General features: G+C 31.4%; 1 protein-coding gene across 1 annotated transcript in view; it reads right to left on the bottom strand.

The window, feature by feature from the left end:
* Positions 1 to 23,333, bottom strand: part of LOC124544076 (nose resistant to fluoxetine protein 6-like) — a 66,751-nt gene that overhangs the window by 30,318 nt on the left and 13,100 nt on the right. The window lies entirely within an intron of this gene.

Genomic DNA, 23,333 nt, shown 5'->3' with positions numbered 1-23,333 from the left:
ATGATTAACGGCATTAAAGTGAATGACAAACACTACCAATTGTAATTATAAATAACAAAACAACACTGAAAAGCAGTAAATAAATTTTTATCAATTAAAAAAAACCGCCTTCAAAAATGAACTAAAAAGAAAAAAATAATCAGTTACATCCATATCCAATTTACGATTTTTTAATCACCTTTTGAAGGCGGTGCCAACAAAGTAAATAAATTCCTATATTGAAATCATTTAATTTGTATCGATAGTAAGGTTTGTCTAATGGTGTCATCTATACAATAAATAGATTTAGTTTTTGTATGTATGTATTATGTACCTTTATGCATATATAGCAATGTTGGCACCGACTTTGAGAGGTGATTAAAAAATCGTAAATTGGATATGGATGTAACTGGTTATTTTTTTCTTTTTAGTTCATTTTTGAAGGCGGTTTTTTTTAATTTATAAAAATTTATATTCTATTCCTCTATATTTCTCTTTTTACTGTGTCTTAAGACCTTTTTGCTATATATACATATATATTATCTGAATTTAAAGAATAGTAATGTTATATATGTATATATTACTTATTGTATACCCGTTGACTTCCAATCAGGATATATAAATTTAAATGATTGTATTTAACTAACATAACTTTGTATTTTATAAATGTTAATAAATAAAATTTTAACAAAAAGAAAAACCGACTTCAAACAAAACAGTATTTTAAAACAAATTAAAATGTACTAAAAAGTAATAAAAATAATTGCATATTTAACATATTTTTGAGAGTCCTCCTAGGTAAAATGAAATGAAAAATATTAGACTACTTAAAAGTCGATTTACGATTATATAACGTAGTTATAGTTATTGTTATATTTGGAGCCGGTGTCAGCCACAGGCACACGCTTCAACAATCAACAGAAAGAAGCGATACGAGCCTCTTGATTGACCCAGTATAATATCGTATAAAAGGTAATTTGTAAGAAACATTTCTTAAAGTATTCTCGTATTGTTTTTTGATAGGTATAGTATAGGGTTGGCTGACACCGACTCCAAATATAGCAATAATTATAACTACATTATATAATCGTAAATCGACTTTTAAGTAGTCTAATATTTTTCATTTCATTTTACCTAGGAGGACTCTCAAAAATATGTTAAATATGCAATTATTTTTATTACTTTTTAGTACATTTTAATTTGTTTTAAAATACTGTTTTGTTTGAAGTCGGTTTTTCTTTTTGTTAAAATTTTATTTATTTTTTGATTTTAAGTGAAGCTGATGTAGACTAACATTTTTTCTTAATATGGATAGATTAAGCGTGCCGTTTATATGAATCAGAAACTACTTCAGGGACAATTTCAAAAGAAACTTTCGAATAAAGCAAAAATAGACTTTCGAAAATGCGGCATAAACTACAAGGTACCACCCTCGAATGAGCTGTAATCGACCTCAGTAAAAAAACTTTGCAATAGAGCTATTCGTATGCTATGTCGTACATCATATGACATCACATCATATACACAAAATTTGATTAAAGACTGAAAGAAATTCTGCCCCAAATCGCACCCTAACTGTAAGCCGTTTAGGAGTTCCGTCAATACATAGTGTAAAACAAAGTCCCTTTCTCTGTCCCTATATCTTTAAAACTACACAACGGATTTTGATGCGGTTTTTTTTAATAGATAGTGTAATTCAAGGGGAAGGTTTGTGTATATAATAAATGAACAATATAGTAAAGAAACACTGACAATTTTAGAAGTTTGCAATGTGCTCCTCAGAATTGTTCCGTTCCCTTCCGTTCCGTTACTTTGTCATGGATCCTGTGCTCAGAACCTTACCAAACTTTCACCAAATTACCCTTGAAGTATATATTTTATAATAAAAAAAGAATTATCAAAATTGGTTAACGTGATTTTCAGTTATTCACCTATTTGTCGCGCATATACATAACGCAAATTTAAGACTTATGTCGTTTTCACATGGATACCATCATCGGAAAAAAAATAAAAAAAATGGGACCCCACGGGAAGCACTACCTTTCAAACAAAAAAAAATTATCAAAATCGGTCCACCCAGTGAAAAGTTATGAGGTAACAAACATAAAAAAAAAAAAAAAAAAAAAAAATACAGACGAATTGATAACCTCCTCCTTTTGGAAGTCGGTTGAAAAAGAGTAACTACTGATATTCTTGCCGGTTCTTCTCTGTAGAATCTACTTTCCGAACCGGTGGTAGCTTCACTTAATTGTAAAATGACGATTCAAAAGTGTTTGTAAAAGCCTACTTGAATAAAGTTTATTTTGTGTAAAATTTAAAAAAGTATATAGATACAATATTCCTACATACGTAAATGCGATTGGACGTTTAACCTTTCGGTTTTTTAGGCTATCAATTTAAATCATGTTCTCATTGAAAGGAATACCTTACTTACCATAAAATATTATGCCAACAAACTCTTTGTAAGCCGTTATCTTAGTTTTAGCAACAAACTTCAATAATATAAAGTACTTTGTTTAAACATGAAAACTTAAAGTTGACTTCACTTTTCAACTTTAGTTGTTTCAAACGGTAATTGTTTTTGAAGTGTTAAAATTTTAGTGGTTTTTTTTTATAGTTTTGTTTCTATGTATCTTTTTTTATAGAGCCAGAGAGTGGAAGATAGATAAGTGAAGTCACAAGGTATTTACGATCTGGTTGGACCATTAAGGGTTTTACTGTCAAGAAATAAATTAACTAATAAAATTATATTAAGTGAGTTAGTCGTACAGCAGAACTTGACTACATATCGCATTTAAAATACTATCGTATTATGCGAGTATCTTACTATATAAAAAATTAAATTAAAAATTTCAGAAACCCCCGCCACAAAAACATAAGCTACCTTTAAAAAGTAAAAAATAATAAAAGAAAATTAATCCTAAAGTACCTATATGTATTAATATTTAAAAAAAAAACTTCGCGTTGGGGGACCGCTCCTAATTAATTAGTGTCACATGCTTACCTATCTCATCTTTTATTTAACACTTATTATTATTATGTACAAAAGCGCTCGGTCCCCCAACGCGATTCGTTCGGGAGCTATGATGCCACAGACAGACAGACAGACACGTAAAACTTATAATACCCTTCTTTTTGCGGCGGGGGTTATAAAATATAGTGGACTAATGCTCAGCTACCGTGACTATCTCTCAGTATGATGATATTATCACAGGTCCCTTCCTTATAATTTACGTATTTTAATATTTGATACGGCATGTTTATGCCCTAAGGAAATTCGTGAACAAGTTAATCAAATACAAATATTTAGTTCGTGTCATACATATATAAACTTTGATTGGTTTCGTCAAACAAAGATGTTAAATCCTTCAACGAATTGCGGAAAACGTAAACACTTGTCCTCACCGGTAATGTTTTCCGATTGACATTGATGTCTCCGGGGCATAAATACACACGAAAAGTTTTGTGTGTTTTGTACATTTCATTCAAATGATACGTCGATAATTGATTTTGAAACTTCATTCTAAACGTGGTTATATTAGCCCTGGGGTCGAGTCTACTAATAAAATGTCACAAAATCGCTATCGACCAGTAACACAACATTCTAGCTGCGGTTCGGAAGTAATGGAATTAGTCGTCAGTTCCGATAGATTTTTAAGAAATTTTATTGATTACCGTTAAATGTATTTTATGTATGCACACTCGCGGTACTGTGTCATCGGAAATTATTTATGTCTGTCAAATTTTTTGTACATTACCTATATCTTGAAGCTTATGTACATTCGCGGTACTGTGTGAATCAGTAATAATTTAAGTGGCAGGATTATTTACGTACTAATTTTTTTTACGATATACCATCACGTTGTATTTCTTATATTTTTTATATTTCTTCGGTACCAGTAATTTTTCAATCAATTATAGCGAATCTTAGTGTAGTTATTAGAAAATTATTCGCATGTAATTCAATATACCTAAACCTTATACAGATAAGCTCTGTAATTAATCTTATATTTATACATAGACATTAGTATTGAGTTTGTATCTCAAAGAGACTAAAACATAAGTTAACTGATCATCATAAATGTGGGTACATATAATCTGTATTTCTAATGGTACCAGTACTCCATGAAGAAATGAATATATTGAGTGAGCCAGTGTAACTACAGGCACAAGGGACATAGCATTTTAGTTCCCAAGGTTGGTGGCGCATTGGCGATGTAGGGAATAGTTAATATTTCTCACAGCGTCATTGTCTATGGGTGACGGTGACCACTTACCATCAGGTGGTCCATATGCTCGTTCGCCAACCTATTCTATAAAAAAAATATGATGTTAGCTAACGGTGACTAGATGGCAGCACATAACTTATTACACCGTTAGACCGAACGTCATGACAACTAATATACATATATTCAATATACAAGCAGGAGTAATTCTCCCACACTCTGACAGAGAGTTCCACTTGAGGGCAAAGGTCTCTCTCTCGTCAAAGGATCTCGATGAAGGTGATCAACAATATTAATTTAAATAATTGTATTAACTAACATTACTTTGTATTTTTTAAATGTTGAAAAAGAGTAACTACTGAGTTTCTTGCCGGTTTTTCTCGGTAGAATCTACTTTCCAAAAACCGATGGTTGTTAAATGACGAATGAACTTTATTCAAAAGTGCTTATAAAAGCCCTCTTGAATAAAGTTTATTTTGATTTTGAATGCCATACTCAAAAGTGAGATTTGTTGCAGAACCTCCTTCTGCACCGCGAAGCTATTGGGTGAAGCTAGTCTCTCCGCTAAGTTGCTCTTCCGAATAAGGCCACGGCACTTCTGCACTATGAGCATCTTCTAACCCCCACCCAAACTCCAGCGTCGCAGTAATAAAACTGACTGCGTTCCCAGGTTTTGCTAACAAACAAAACAACCTATTGTGTAAATTAGTTCAAGCTAAATAAAATTATATTCTACTGCTGTTCCCCAATTATTCGTCGTACAAACGAATGGATGAATTGTTTACAAAGCGTGATCATATAAAAGTGTAAGTGACGTATACGATAGATATCAATGTCTCATTACTAGTAATCGTTTATCTAAAATTAATAGATATTAACTAAGGATATTTTTCGGGAAATACCTGATATCTTCTCGGAAGCAGGTTGACATCATAGATCGGACTCATCAGAACAATTCGGTTGAAAATTATTTGAAAAGAATATTATTTGTACAAATAATAATTTATATATGAACTCGTTTGTGGCTACCGAAAATTGTTTATTTTACCATGTCAATATAACTCTGTTACTTTTTAGAAAAAAAGCATTAATCATACCTCCGTTGAATTGAATGAGTCACAATAGACCTATACGGATCCATTTGAGTCACAAATTCAATATAACAAATAAATAGATATTTTATGTATCTTTCAAATCTTTTGTCATCAAAACGTTTCATACTTTTTTAATTTATTGCTTAACTTTTACGAAGTTTGTTAGTAAATCCTGTGACAAAAAGCAGAAAAGAAACATTATCATTATATGGATCTAATTTGGGGAAGGATAATTATAATAAACATATCATGTAATGAAAAATACTTTTAGGATAAATGGCCTTAAAAATAATATCAATTTTCTAGAAATTGTTATGTGAACGCATTCAACACAAGGAACCAACATTATCTTGTTAATGCTATTAGTCGACTATATAGTCCTTTAAAGGTTTTTATGTTCATTCATAAGACAATCTTAACCGATGATTTAAGATTAAAATCCAGGCATGCACCACTTAATTTTCACTCGCTTAATTTGAGCCTATACTTCATGTCGTGATCGGTGGTGAAGGAAAACATCGTAAGGAAACCTGCTTCGTCTAATTTCAACGAAATCCTGCACATGTGAATCCATCAACCCGGATCGGAGCAACGTAGTTGAATGTACTTCTAAAACTTCGCCCCAAAAGGAGAGGAAGACTTGGTCCAACAAAATCTTAACAGTGCATAATTTCTTCAACTGAATTGTTACAAATAATGTAAATTTCAATATCTTATACATATCTTTTTATTACGTCCTAACAAGAAGGTCCGACAAAAAAACATAAATTTTAGCCTAGTGCCTCTAGACGTAAATTTTTTTCTATACCTCACGTCCACCTAATTACATAAAACATACGTGATAAGTTTGTTAGACCCAGCTACCCAAAAGTTCAATAATCTTTAAATCTTTGTTTTTGTATTGGTAGATTGTATTAAACAAATACTATAAAAAGAGGTTCCCTAAAGCTCAAGTCACGTGAATAACAACAAGCAATCGTGATAATATAAAAAAACAAGCGTCTAAGTCTGCGCGAGCGCAGAATATTAAACCTTAGGAGAATTTCACTACAGGTATCCTTGATGAGTGTATTGACCAAATACGTTGCAAATGTTATGTTACAAAATAACGCATTATTTCGTGAACATCACGCACATAACCGTGGGAGGGCGTGGAAGGGCGTTCTTGAGCTAAGCTGTAATGCTTCATTTTCCTAAGTTTAGATAAGGACACGAAATTTATTTATGTCACGTGAATACTCTCAAGAAGCAGATGAAGATTATAGCGCAGCTGGATGAAAAACTGGACCACTTAATGGTAAGTGGTTACCACAGCCCAAGATATTAAAGTAACAATTATTAAATATTTCTTACATCACAAATGCGCCAAACTTAAGAACTGAGATGTTATATCCCTTGTGCCTGTTACATTTCCTCTCTCGACATTTAAACTAAAATACAACAGTACTAAATATTGCTGTTTAATGATACTATGTATGATGAGTAATTATTTAATTATTATTATAATTAAATAATATGTAGCTTACATAAAGCCCTACCAGCAAATAAAAATATTACACTTTCATCAAAACGCATTCTGTACCTTCTAAACGCATCTCTGTACCTTCTAAACTTCTAAAGTTTTAAATGTAATTGTTTGTAGTCTTATCAGTAATGAAAAAAGAAAATTATTTAACTCTAAATTAAAATAATAATAACGATCATTTTTGGCGCCGATCGCATAGTATCTCCGGATCGAAGTGAGACTATAACATATTTTTTTGGATTCCATTGATCCTTCTTCTTTGTATGTAATGCATATAAATAATAAGTGGGCCTATGACACCTGCTTCTTTTATGATGATTTGTGTGTTATTTACTCCAATGATAAATGTAGCTATAACAACGAAAATCTGTAAATTGTTTGTTTATTTTTCAAGTATGTTCTCTTGTATGAGAATAAATAATATTTAAACCTTTTCAAAACATAATATAAATTAAAAACAACATAAAATAACACTTTTGATCATCCTTTTGGTAACTATTGAAACCGTTTTTTATCTGTTTCCATAGGCCTTCGCATTTGATTTATTTAAGAACATAAGTTTACACAAAGAAGTCGTAAATACACGTTAATATACTGTTATAGAATATAATTGAATCCAAAAATTTCCTCAGTCGCCTTGCGTTAAGCTACTTAAAGTATATTTGTATTCAGAAACACAAAATGTTCTAACAATAAAATGTACATAAATAATTCGTGTTGTTAACATTTCCGTCATTTTTGTTTTAAATTTATTTATGTCATCAAACCTTCATTAAGGCCTATCATTCAACTGTCATGAAAATAATAATTATTATAAAGTGATAAGTTAATCACTTGGTATAATCAATAAGAATTACCATTTAGAATAATTACATATCTTGCATATAAAATCAATGTTAGTATAATTAATATGTCTGTTTGAGACACAGACAATAAATCAAATCGTATTTTATTCAAGTAGGCTTTTACAAGCACTTTTGAACTTAACAAACGATATTAAGTTAAGCTACTACCGGTTTGAAATGCAGATTCTATCGAAAATAACCTGCAAGAAACTCAGTAGTTACTCTTTAACAACTTTTGACCGTTATTACTGATTAACTTTCGACCGTTATAGCTTATTTTTAAGAAATGTTGTTCTATTTAAATGAACGAATATGAGAAGCAAAAGCGACTAACATCTCAGTTCCCAAGGTCGATAGCACATGGGTGATGTAAGGAATAGGTTTTACAACACTATTTTGTGGTGACCACTTACCATCAGATTGCCTTTTTGACCGTCTGCCTATGTCATGAAAAATGAAAATATATTAGAAGCAAAACATAAATTGCAGTGTAAAATTATGTATGAAAATTTCGAAATTAGTAAGATCGATGTAAAATATTGTAAAAGAAAACGCATTTACTATTTAAATGGTGAATTATAGAGTAATATTAATTTGATTTGTGATATGTAATGAAATTAATATGAATTAGGTATATTGATAGGTTATAGGTATCAATACATACAATCAGTATAAAAGTATTTGCTTTGTTGGTAGTACAGTTGAATATAAAACCGTATTCACAATAGGATTGCGTTTGTAACAATTTACTCGTTAACAGTCCCTCCGCGCTTGTCCTTGACGCCTGTGAATGCCTAAACAGACATTCGGGGATGTGAGTCACATGAAGATGGCAGCCAATTGTGATATTGACCTAAATTGTGTAACTTGCCTAATTGATTTTGCTTTTAAAAGGGTTTTTAATTTAATTTTATAGTGAAAAGTTTTATACTTAACTAATTAATTTATGTTTACCTACTTACGTACCTACCTTACGTACTTTAGCTTGAGAAAGACTTATGTGTTTTTTTGCTACTGTAGCATACGTAGCTATATAGTGATATGGTAGTCTGTTTGAATCTTGAAAGAAGTTTACATTTACAGGATTCCTAAGCCGGAGTTGAAAATAACTGTTTCAAAAAACAACAACGTAGTACATACTAAAATTTAATAAAACAAATTTTATAGCTTTAGCAACAATTGTTACAGAATATAAATTCTCACGAGAATATATCTAAAAACGTACTATGATCGAATAGAATGTCAAACAAATCTTCTAATCGATTTCACTCATGGTAATGAAATTATTTGTAGACATCGACGTATTATAGAGGATGTATCAAGAATAAGGATGTATCAATATACGTGAACACAAGTCATCTATCGATTCAAGGTCATGACCGATGAGACAGCAAATTCGACACGTAGCCAAAAAGTTCAAGCGTAAAACCAACGGTTATACGTAGCTTTGGAGGCACGAGATTTTTATCATCACGCACTTTCAGAGCTACTACTATGAGTTTTAAATAAAACTCAAACACTTTTTACGAGTCTAACGAGGACTAATAATAGCATATTTGAATTAGCAGACAAACAGAAAAAATGTTCGTTTGGAAAACTATCCGTAATGTAAATCTGTATATAAAAAATCAAGACACTTGGAATCTGATAATTTTAGAACAATAAAGGCAAATATTTATTATATACTTACTTCACTTTTCACTTCAATTTTCACCTTATTCGAATAACGATATTAATCATCATAATAAAATCTAATAAAAATATTACGACATATTCCAATAAAAGTGTTTTTCTAGAAACACATTTTACTTATTTATGAACGTAATCAATCATATATGTCTTTAGCGTAATGAGGTCATGATTGAATCTTCAACGATAAATACTTCGATTAAAATTATTTACGGTTAAACAGTATAAATGATTTAATAATATGACCATAATAATGATGTTCATAATAATTGATGGTTTTTAGAATTCGAGATCAGCAAATCATTAGAGGAATAAAAGACGTTTTAAGCCCCTGATGGTGTCACCGCTGCGTATAGATAAATATTGTAAGAAATATTAACCAGCTCTTATATCAACTTTGCGTCACCAAACAATTTTGGAATTAACTTTGTGTCATCTGCCAATAGTTACACTAGCTAACTAACCCTTCTAACTGGAATACAACTACCGAGTTTTAGGTTTTACTATGTACTTACTAAAATATATTTGATACATAGAGTATGTTTTATCGACCTAAAATTTTAAAGAGAATCCATATAAATTATAACTGAGTAGCATTATTAAATAACTTTGAACGAAGTGAACTAACATTATAAATTACTAGCGACCTACGGCTTCGAACGGATGCAAAGTTGATACTATATGTATATACTACAGAATTTTTCTTGTTTTTTTACTATATTGTGCATGTATTCCAAAACAACAACTTTTCTCTCAAATTACTCTATCTATTAAAAGAAACCGCATCAAAATCCCTTTCATAATTTTAAAGATCTAAGCATACATAGGGACAAACAGCGGTAAGCGACTTCGTTTTATACTATGTAATGATGATCGAATTCAACACGTTAAAAAGTCACGAAAACCAGTCAAGAATGTTGTTTAGCGGTAGAATAAATCATGAGCGGGTGAGAAAATAAATACAAAATACTTTAAATAATAAACAAGTATCAGGTTGTAAATCAATCACTGGCGGACACAGACCTCTCCTCCAAAGGAGAATCTCGAGAAGGGGAATCGATATACAAACAGGTTTCCTAATGATGTCTTCCTTCAACGCGCACGACATGAATTATAAACACTCCTTCAGGGCAGGATTTAGAGGTCTAGACAACCTGGGGCAACATAGGGCACTTAATTATGCTCCATATTATTTAAACAACATTTTCAATTTTGTACTTGAATAAATAAATCCAGGTATATTATTTTATCTCATTTATGTCGTATTTTCATTCTAATAAATATCATTTAATTAGTATACGTATACACTACACATGTATAAATACAAAAAAAAATCACACTTATACAAAATATAAAACAAAGTCGCTTACCGCTGTATACCCTACGTATGCTTAGATCTTTAAAATTACACAACGGATTTTGATGCGAAATGATTATTAATGGATAGATTGATTCAAGAGGAAGGTTATATGTATGTATATGTATAATACATGCACAATATATTTGAGAAACACTGGTAATTTAAGATGTCTCCAAAGAGATGTCGTACATGATCAAATTTTTTTAATATTTAGTATCAGCATTGGACCCGTGCGAAGCCGAGGTGGATCGCTAGTATACTATATTGAATTTGTTTCTCGTTAAAAATGGTTTGTTTTTTGTTCAGAAATTGGACAGCTTCTCTTGTGGAGCCTTCGAGGCTCTAACTATAGTTACAGTTTGACTGAAATTAGATGATCTTCGTTTAAAATCCACGTGTTCCACAGTAAACATAAGTTGGTCCAAATACCCATTGTTTAGGAATACCCGTCGAAGATTAATTAACGCTCCGATAGACAAATGACGCTAATTGTCAAATAAATCTGCCTGTAATAACCGAACCACATAAGACCGATTACACAACAATGGGGTCCATATTTCGATTATATGCGTCAAGTGTTATTATGAATGCACATCATTTATAAACCTCGCTTCACTGTCATAATATTAATTAGCAGAATTGGCTAATTTAGCTGAATAGCATTAGCTTACAATTAGACGATCGATGGCGTGGCGTTTAAACGCAAACGGAGCGTAATGCTTACGATAAATAGGCTATATGTGAGCATTAATACCACTGCTGATAATAAAGACTAAGAGCTACCAGCTAAATATATATTACGTCAGCATTATGTAGACATTCCGTGGTATGGTATGATCGAAGCTCTCCCAAATTGGTAGTAGAAAACATTGTGACGTTTTTTTAACCGACTTCTTAAAAATGAGGTTACCAGTTCGACATGTATGTGCATACATATACATATACATTGTCAGAATTTTATTATATTTGAGTATGATCATACTTTAGGCTTCCAAGCACGTGTGCTTAATTCTTAATTGTATATTAGTCCACAAAATTCTCGAAAATTAATAGTCGTATTGAGATGATAATTTTTAATATAATTTAGTTACTTTTCAACTGAGGGAACAGTGTAAGTTTCGTTAAAATCAGTCTAATGGTTACATTTTATATTTTGTTCAGAAGCTGTTTCTAATTTTGAAGTCAGTTTATTATTTTATTCATTCTTTTTTACACACTATTCAAATTTTAACGTATCTATACAGTATGGATATCACATTTAATGTTTTATTGTACATTTATATAAGCGTTAATTACGTTATATAGTTGAAGTTTGTATCACTTGTGTGATGAAGTGAAATGGTTCAATAATTAGAATATTAGTACACGTCTGACAATTGTGGGTCAATCCAACTAATTTTCATATACTTAATTTGTATTATTAATTCATCTCGTGCTCATAAGTCACCGTGAAGACCAATGTATCGATTGTAAATCTGCTACGTATTATTATGTATCCATCAGACCACATTGGAAGACCGTGGTGAAAGTAGCTGCCTCCTCAAAAGGGCTTAGAACAGCTGTGGAACGTTTACGAGCTGATTTTTTTAACAAATTACTTTCTTGAACATGCTTAAATAATAGACGTTTTAAGACGAATTTAAATTATTTTTTTACAATACAAAAAACTTGTCAAGTGCCAGCCGAAACCTTGCACTATGGTTTTTTTTTGTTTATTGTTATTTTTATTTAAACACACCTTTGCAAAAAGTAAAGTAAAGTAACAGCCTGTAAAATTCCCACTGAGGGCTTGGAACATATTCCACCACGCTGTTCCAATGCGGGTGGAATGCACATGTGGCAAAATTTCAATGAAATTAGACACATGCAGGTTACCTCGCGATGTTTTCCTTCACCGCTGAGCACAAGATGAATAATAAACACAAATTAAACACTTATATATAGTGGTGCTTGCCTGGGTTTGAACCCGAAATCATCGGTCAAGATGCACGTGTTCTAACCACTGGGCCATCGCGGCTTGTAAAAAGTAATTCTTATAATTGATTCCATTCTAAAGATTAATGTTACATTCTGATCATGAAAAAGTAACAAGAATATTTGAACACGAATATAATAATATTACGAGTGTTAAATCGTATCGTAGTCGTTACGTCGGTTATAAACAGATTACGCTCATATTATGCATAGTCTTTAGCGAGCAAATATTTTTGGTATGTGCAAGCTAAGTTGATATGCAAAACGCGTTCCAACGTCATTGTTTCACAATGGATTGTTCTAGAATGTAATGTCCGACGTAAAATACTGCTCACCTGGACTCGTACAGCCTCCATTTGGAAAATCACATGTCTGTCGCACGTAATGTCGTGTTAGATTTGTGTGTTCACGTGTTTTTAACGAATTTGCATTCGAAACGAAAATTCGTGAGGACAATTGTACGGTATAGTACGACACAAATTAGATGTAGCATCGGAAAATTAAATGGAATGAAAATAAAACCGATTACTGTCGATTTACACAAACAATACAAATAGCTCCCTATCGCGCCATTCGACGCTATTTGTCGCTATAGATTCACGCGTCAGAGAAAGCAAGTGCATGTTAATCGATGCGTCAAATTGACAAATATATTAGGTCATATGATATTACAAGTTATTACATTTGTGCAAAGATCATATTCGCATGAGAAATAAATATTGATAATTTGGGATAGCGTACTTAATTCGGATGTGATCGGTTTTACGAATTTTGCCAATGCGACATCTGAGTTGTGTCGTACTATACTTTTTATTTATAGTAGGGAAGTAGACTGGTGATACCGTCCGATGGTAAATAGACTTGTGACCATAATAAAATTACAAATTGGAGACTGGCATTATTTTATCAACAATAAAAGTTACTCACTCGTAAGAGAGATACATAAAATGAATAATATATATTTTCTTAACTTTTATTGTCATATCGTAGATTTTTGTATTTATTGTACTTAGTCTAACACAGATTATATACTTGTATTTTATATGTACATAAATTGTGTATTCTATATTTACATTTATTTAACAGTTTTAGTAATAAATACATGTTAATTTATTTATTATTACAGCACCACCCACCACATATTCTTCGAGCTATCCTAACCGTTGGTACACCGTTGTTTCCTGGAAGAGATCCTTGGAAGAATTCCTCGCATTATCAATGCGCTGGGAGCTGTGATGCTATGTATCTTGTACCAGTATTTGCACTGGCTTACACCCTTCAAACCGAAAGAGAACAATACTAAGCATTCTTGTTTGGTAGCAGAATATCTAATGAGTGGGTGTAACCTAGCAAGACAAGCTTACACAAACCTCTACCACCAAGTATAACATATAAACAACGAATATCCCAATGAATAACTGAACATAACTATTAAAAAGGTAACTTTATTATTGTATAAAAAATAAAAAAAAATTTACAGTTTTTAATATGAATAGTTAGAAATCCCATTAAATGTTGCAAGAATATACGAGTATATAAAAAGAATATTAACACTCGAATCGACGATATCAGAAATTGAAATGGACTCGTTAAAATCATTTGTCATAATCTGTCGATAATCTCAGAACTTTATCGATATATTTTTTTGTAGTTTTGCTTGATATTCGCGAAATACTAATCGTGTTACGGTTCTAACATTGTGATATGCAAATCTTCAATAGAATATGCATTGAACTAATACCAGGACCTGTTGAATGGAGGATTAAGCTTAATAATTGTTGGAAATCAACATTGTTATAAGCTCGTTCTATTGAAATGTAATAGTTTTGTTTTGTCAATCTATCTAATTCGTTTAAATTAATCTAATTTGACACTAGGCGAATATTTGACAGTGGAATTAGCGCGCTCGATAAATCATCCGACAATAAATATTTATTACTTATTCGCGTTATGTATCAGACTCTTCATTAACTGACATTTATATAAACGACAGTGCCAGACTCTACACCATTTATTAATCAGCATATTACATATTATATAAATAAAACTTTTAACAAAAAAAAACCGACCGAAAAAAAACAAAACAATATTTTAAACAAATATAAATGCACTAAAAAGTAATAAAAATAATTGCATATTTAACATATTTTTAGAGTCAAATATTAGACTACTTAAAAGTCTAATATTTGACTCTAAAACTACGTTATATAATCGTGAAGCGACTACCTTTCACAAGCAAGCTACTACCTTTCGAAGCACTACCTTTCAAACAAAAATATTATGAAAATCGGTCCACCCAGTGAAAAGTTATGAGGTAACAAACATAAAAAAATACAGACGAATTGATAATCTCCTCCTTTTTGAAGTCGTTTGAAAACAAAGACAAACAGACGCGGCGAGAGTAGACGCGTCTGTCTGTCAGTATGTTAGCGATAAACTCCAAAAGTATTAGACAGATTTTCATGCGGTTTTCATGAATAGACAGAGAGATTCATGAGGAAGGTTTATGTATAATTTATTTGGATTTCATGTAAATAAGTTGAAATAGAACGACAATTGTTTAAGATGTCGGAAAAAACAAAGCCATGGAGTTTTCTTATCTACCCGTTCGAAGCTGAGACGGGCCGCTAGTCAAATATAATGAATGGAAGAAAAATGTATGAAAATAGGATTACATTGGAACATACGTATAACAAGTCTTACAGAAAAAAACCTTTTACAAACAAATGTTACTACGTTGATATATTGAATATTTTTAAAATCCGTTGAATAAAAACTATTTCCTGTTTTTCATTAGAGTTATGTTGTTGAAAAGTGATGTTTTTTCTAAAAATAACTTTGAGTTGTTTCACAGTGAGTTATTCATTTTCATTTGCAAATTTCAAAATAATAAGTGACAATTATAATCAGATAATTAATCGCTCTACATTTATTAAAACCATACATACTGTGTTTTTAATTCTGATTACCGCCAAATGTCTACTAGCAGACTATGCTGTAGACGCTTCGGAAGGTACGAACCTCGACCAGAAATTATTGGCGCACATTAATATAACTGACGCTCGTGATTACAAGATGTCTTAGTGTGCGTGAGATGACTAATGCAGAATTAAGGCAGTATTTTTTATCATGTTTCATTATTGGCGGCCGATGATTTAACGTGGTGAGCGATTTTATTAGTGAACAGATCTGTAGTAGATTCCAATCGAATGGAATAAAGATATTAATTAAACTTTAGATTTACGTATACAACGCGTTTTTCTATACATATATGTAGTATTTGTACTACAAACAGTTCTTAGTGATATACCTTTATTCATAATTCAACACTATTTCACATAACTACTCTTATATATCTACTTTAATTTTACGTACGTATATATATGTGTATATTTTTAACGAAACTTTATATTTTGGTATGTAATATATTTATTCAGTAAGCATCAATTTAGTGTTTCACAACTACAGAGTGTAACGCGACGTCAAAACTTTTATTTTTATATATCAACTTTCCAAACGTGAGCTTTTATGTAGTTAGCGCTAAGTTCAACTGTATTTTGATTCACCCGTATTCAAAAACTTGTTAAATCTAATATAACAAATTTTTCAAATTTTTAACATCAGTATTGTTATACCGATAAACTTATAAAGGGTAGATTCTACTGATACTTTGAATTACTTTTAAGAAACTGTTAATATACTCAGGAATTAATTGTTTTCGTACATAATGTTTATGTATATTGTAGATAAATAATTGTTCGAGGTGGAAATGAATACAAAAGGTTACACTTCTTTTTTTTAAGAGTTTACATGTCAATTAAGAACATTATTAAATATTATAAAGTAATTAAATCAATACTTTCATATATATGTTTGCGTAAATTAATGATAGATAAAAAAGCTGAACCTAAAAACTATATATACGTACATATTCGAGTCTTTTGTTAAATTATTGTATTTGATGTCGAAACACTTGGTCCTTGGAATAATGGTGCAAAAAGCTTCATTAAAAGAACAACACCTCACCTTATTGCCTCCCCTGGTGATAAGAGAGCTGGTTCGTTTTTTGCCCAGAGGATCGGAAGTGCAATTCAACGGACTAAAGTTGCTAGCATTCTTGCCACCATTCCACACGGTCAATATGTATACAGTAATTATTTTTAATTCATATTTGTTCATTTTTAAGGGTTTAATGCTTATAATTATTATGTTAATACATATAACTTTTTCATAGATCATCATCATCATCCTACCCTTATCCCAATAATACTTGGGGTCGGCGCAGCATGTCCTCTCCTTCCCTACTTTTCTGACGTCATCTCACAAGTAACATTCTTTCTAACCGTATCTTCTTTCACACAATCCATCCATCGTGTCTTTGATCGTCCCCTTACTCTATATCCATCCACATGCATACTCAAAATCTTCTCACAACATGGTCCTCATTCCTCCTCATAATATGCCCATACCATGACAGCCAGTTTCCACATAGATTCTCGGTTACCATTGCCACTTTCAAACTTCCTCTTTTGTACTCATTTTTTACTAATCAATTAATCATTTCTTAATAATCATTTCGTAATTTTTTCATGGATGTATATTGGGTAAATTTTCTATGGTAGATTACATTAAGAACATTAAGAAATACTAATGTTGAGTTCCGCCTTGAAATAGCAACTTATCCTGCATTGCCTTATATATCAAAATCTAACGATTATGACATACCTGTATTAAAGCGACACGGCGCTGCAGTTTAGTATCTTAGGTATTTACTGACTTTCTAAATGTCTAGTAATAATTATGTTTTATAATCTGGAACTTAAGATTTAAAAAATATAAAAACTTAAAAAAGTTTTTAATTACTTGCGAAAAAATTATAACAAAAAGTAATAATAATATACTTTTTAATGATAAATGTAAGTAATTATTTTTATAACATAACACACACAACATTGATACACTCACGAATTTAATTAAAAAAAAATCGCTAGCGTTTCCTCTCGAGTTATACCAACAATTTCGTATGCAATTGAAAAAATGATTTTAAATTGTAATGTTTAATATTCAATCAAATTGCTTTGACAATATAATCCTGTAACAGTAAAGAGAGCTCAGAGAGCCACTGAACCTTTTATAAACAAAACGATTTCAGTATTTGTAATCAAATAGAATGCAATCGTAAGAGGCATTTTAACAACGACACAGGGTTGGCAGCGGGCCCAAAACTACGTAAATTTAGCTGGTCTTGCATCGCACCAGCATTCTCATAGCCAAACCATTGAATTGAACTGACAATTGATTTAAACGATTTTCGACAGTATCGTACTTAATATAATAGCGATAATTGTGTATAATTGTTCAATTATTGAATTTTATCTCGGCACTTAGATTTCATTGCTGGCCAACCGATTGCTAATTAAATTTGTATGTTTAGTGTATTTTGAGTTACGTAACAGAACTGTATTAGTAATTATGTATATATATTATTCTCAGAAAACTCCTATCAAAATCATTACATTTAAATCAGGAATCGTTAGTTTTGTGCTGCTTAAAAAACCTACAGGAATAAGTTAAATACAATCTGAATTAAACTTAAAGCAAAAGATACAGCGTATTTAGGGGAAGATTATTCATCATCATGTATCATCATCACCACATATCATGATTATAAACATATGTATATAAAATATAAGATTCTAGTTAATTATATAGTAGTTGCAAACAATTACCTTTAGTTTAGACTATTGACGTGACAAACGAATATCAAGTTCATGTATTCCTTCATTAAATGATAGATGGATCGCGTTCATTAATCCTTTTTGTCACGTCTATAACATCACTTTTATTTTACTTCATTATGAACTAGCTGTGCCCACTACTTCGTGTACGTTTGAATTTAACACTAATTCTTAAATAAAAGTAGCCTAAATCAATCCTTATTACATCAACTATCTTCCATTGAGAGTTCATTCAAAATCGGTTCAGCCATTCCAGAGATTAGCCAGAATCGACATATAGACAAAAATTGTAAAATATGTTACTTTGTTATATGCTCCGTGACAACATACATATGCATTTAATAAAATACAGTTATTTTATTGACAAACATACACTCCAATTTAATTATCTACAGTTAAGCAAAATAAACTTTAGTTTCATAAATATTTTACCATTTACCAACAAGTGAACTAATACCGTTGAAATGCACTATAGTTCAATGAACTTGAGATAACAAAATACCAATTCACATTTACGAGTAAAACCTTTAAAAATAAATTCTTGTTTTTAAACTCATTGCTTTTAAGTTTCAATAAAATTCACATATATTCCTATGTCATCGGATCAAAACACGTTATGTCATATGAATGAAAATTACGTAAAGTTCTATAAATGTAAAGCGATAATTGTTATTATGAGTGTTAATTAACTGTACAAATTTATTTTTCGATTTGCGATTGATTTTTTTTTATTGTCCTTGGTTTTACCAATACATACATAAAGCTATATTTGTCGATATGACGTGTATTATGTAATGGATAACCCTACATGGCTTCTTCTATATATAGAGTAATACGAAAATTATTTTAAATTTGACAGTACGCTTAGGTTTTTAATTATGTGTTAACGAGTATCTGAGATAGATGGCCTTGATGGCCCAGCGGTTAGAACGCGTGCATCTTAACCGATGATTAGGAGTTCAAAACCACTGAATTTTCATGTGCTTAATTTGTATTTATAATTCATCTCGTGTTCGGCGGTGCAAGAAAACATCGTGAGGAAACGTGCACTAAAGTAACAGCCCGTAAATTTCCCACTGCTGGGCTAAGGCCTCCTCTCCTAATAAGGAAAGGGCTTGGAACATATTCCAACACGCTGTTCCAATGCGAGTCGGTGGAATGCACATGTGGCAGAACTTCGATGAAATTAGACACATGTATGTTTCCTCACGATGTTTTCCTTCACCGCCGAGTATGAGATGAATTAACACACAACACAAATTAAGCACATATATATAGTGGTGCTTGTCTGGGTTTGAACCCGAAATCATCGGTTAAGATGCACGCATTCAAACCGCTGGGCAGTCTCAGCTCTTAACCTGCACTAATTTCAACGAAATTCTGCCACATGTGTATCCACAAACACATATTGGATCAGCGTGTTGGAATACGCTTCAAACTGCCTTTCCAAAGGGAAAGGAGGTCTTAGCCAAACAGTAAAAAAATTACAGGATGTTGATGATGATCAGCTATTGCCACATTTTTTTTTAATTTTGAATATCGAATGCGTATTGGTAATGTTGATGACCAATCAAGTAATTCAATGGCCAGTATACCTCATTAAACACTACACGGGGTTTTAAAGCAATCCCCTTATTCGATTAAACCTCTTTTTTAAGAAAAAACCCAACTGCTTATAGACTATTTATAGAGTTCACAATGATCATTAATATTAAAAAACTTTGAATAACCACCTAATTAAACAAACTAATGAATATTACGAACTAGCTACTCGTCCTGGCTTTGCGGAGAATAGTGTTTACGCTAAACATGTATATCGTTACATATATTAAGTATATTGGTCAAATGTTTGATACTCTTTGATAATCACCGTTCAGCAAATATACAAAAATCAAAATAGGTAAACGTAGCCTTCGTAATGGTATATTCCATTGGTAAAAACCGTATAAAATTCCATTCGATAGTTATACTGCTCAAGACAAACAGACGTATATGGATGTCTGTCGTGTTGTGTAGTGATGACTTTTAGAATTCGTATGTTTCTAAGTATCGATTTAAATTCAAATTCTGAATGAAAAAAATAACATTTAATTTAGTAGCAAAACAAATTCGTTTTTTTAAATTATTCTTGTTTTTTTTTTGTAATTCATTGCTAAAGGTGCTTGTCCTGAAATGCTTTCACCGATGTGTCGACTAGCTTCTTCCCCACCACTCTATGCTCGGCTAGTCTCAAGGCAGTCGGAATGTTGATTCAGTGGTTAGATAATCGACGGTGATTCCCTACTACAACCAGTTTATCCAGACTATCCGGGTAATATGACCAAATTATCTTAGATGTCGTTGGTAGCATCTTCAATTGGTCGAGAACTAGACAAAGAGAGCTTGGTTCTTTTTGCTGTCCACAGTATACTCAACATTCTTTTTTAACATTTCAAAAGTCTAGATGTTCTTTCGGTTAGCACGGATTAACCATGATTACGAAAATAAAGTTTTATATTAATTAACTATAACAGTATAATTCATTTTCGAAATGGATAGATTAAATATTTTTATTATTCATACATGAAGTTAAAAAAATGTTAATGATATATTTAAATCAAATCAAAGTTTTATTGAAATCTTCACTAACATTTGCATATTATTGAATTTATAATTAGATAGAAACATTAATTTACTCTTAAAATATGGAAATTTCTAATTAAACGTAAAACGTATCCATTTTGAACCAGTTGTTTTATTTATTTAAATAAATATTACTAATATCACGTCCCTATTGACAAAAGGCTGTTCAACCGGTTCTTAGGGTTCCGTAGAACAAAATTGAAAAACATTTATTTTGATCATTGTTTTACTTGTAAGAGCGTTGGCTTTTTAATCAAAAGTAATCAAAGCTGATGTAAGTCGTCACTTCTGTCCATAGAGATCGGTGCCATAAAAAAATAATTTCCATACATTATCAATGCGCCACAGATCAAATTACCAACAATACTAAGTAATACTGCTTGGCGGTATAAATATATGGTAAGTGTGTAATTCCTGTGCAGACGAGCTTGCACAAAGCCCTACCAGTACAAGTGATTCAAACGTTACATCTTTGCATGTAATATCTGTATGAATATACATATTATGTACATACTTTTGTATATTTCTTCTTTAGACCACATTGCTAATCGCCGCTAGATGGCTCTGCACATCAAAGTCTATTATCCAGTTCAACCGAGGGCTATGATAATTGACATTACCATTGACGGGATAATGTCTGCGAGGTTCTGCTCTTATATTGCCTAGATCATCATAGGTCAAAGGTTAACTCAACGTAAAAAGTATTAAAAGTTTTTATATGCGTTTTCATCAAGTCTCATTAGCACCTTATTCATTAATGTACTCGCACTAATAAATTACTAAGATGTTTGGTGAGTGTCAAGCGTAGGTATTACACACACAAATGTAATAAAGTTGATTTATTTGTTTTATTTATTTTATAGTGCGAATCTATCTACATATATAAATAGATAAGTAAGTGATATATATTTACATTGTATGAATTATGAGTATAAAGTAATCAATATATACTAGATGTTATACGACTACCTTAAACTTGTAATTATAGTGGTTCAGTCCCATATTCTATTTCTCTAAGAAACGTCTTTTCAAATCAAAGATAGAAAAAATTATCAGCGAAAACCCAACCAGGAAAATATGTGTAAAGCCAAACTTTATTACCATATACATTAATAGTATTTACCGTTAATATAGAAATAAAATAATATAAAAAAATGGATATTTATTTTTTATTATTTTGTTTTGATAAAACTTTGTATATAACAGCGCGGAACCATCACTGCGTGAATCACTTACGCGCTTAACTGGTTTAATATATTTTACCCATATATCTCTAAATGCTAATAAAAGTACTAAAGATTCTTTTACAAAACTATACTAATAAAATATTTGCATATTAAACGTACGTTTGCAAATCTATTAGTTTTCCCTCGCGTACTTAACGTTACTAAGAGCATATGTTTTGTTGCATCACAAATTATATTTACTAAAGCCACTTTATTACAATAAATGAACAATGCCCTTATGCTATGCATATATTTCTTCACTTTAAATTTCGAATTTTTAAAAAATGATGCTAATTTACGAACATAAGTTTAATCGATTTTTTACAATCAAAAATTAGTGTAGTTCAATACTCATTCTATCTAACGCTTATAATATTAAAACTTCCACGCGAGGCATATAACAACTATACAAAGTATTATAGATCTGTTGGCTCACGAAGGCGCGTCCCTTCACGTTTAAAATATCAGCGTAAATTAGCATGAGTGATACTCGTGCTTCTATGATGTCTTCATGTGTGTGAAACGATAAACATAAGAATTAAGATAGCACAAGAATTTTAATTAATTTAAATTTGTAATAATAAAACGAGAACTCAACGAGTTCGCCTTTGTGAGTTAATAAATAACTAAATGAAATAATCTTTAACTCAATTGAATAAATAATATAGAATGTGTAGTATAAAATCAAGCAACACTAATGTTCATGTATTTTTTTGTTGATGATGGTACTTGGTGGTAGGGCTTTGTGCAAGACCATCTGGGTAGGTACCACCCACACATCAGTTGTAAGGAATAGTTAATATCACGATTAACAATAGACAAACAATAGTTAATATATCTTACAGCGTCATTGTCTATGGGTGATGGTGACCACTTACCATCAGGTGGCCCAAATGCTCGTCCGCCAACCTATACTATAAAAAAAACTAATGTTCATGTATTTTTTTTTTGTTGATGATTGACGGCAATCACCACCCATAGACAAGAGCTATACGTCCCTTGTACTCCTATGGTGAATGAGCCGGTATAACTGCAGGTGCAATGATACTGGCTTA

The sequence above is a fragment of the Vanessa cardui genome, chromosome 4, assembly GCF_905220365.1.
Source record: "Vanessa cardui chromosome 4, ilVanCard2.1, whole genome shotgun sequence".
Lineage (NCBI taxonomy): Eukaryota > Metazoa > Arthropoda > Insecta > Lepidoptera > Nymphalidae > Vanessa > Vanessa cardui.
Note: the sequence above shows the minus strand (reverse complement) of the source record. Positions and strands in the feature narration are given on the sequence as shown.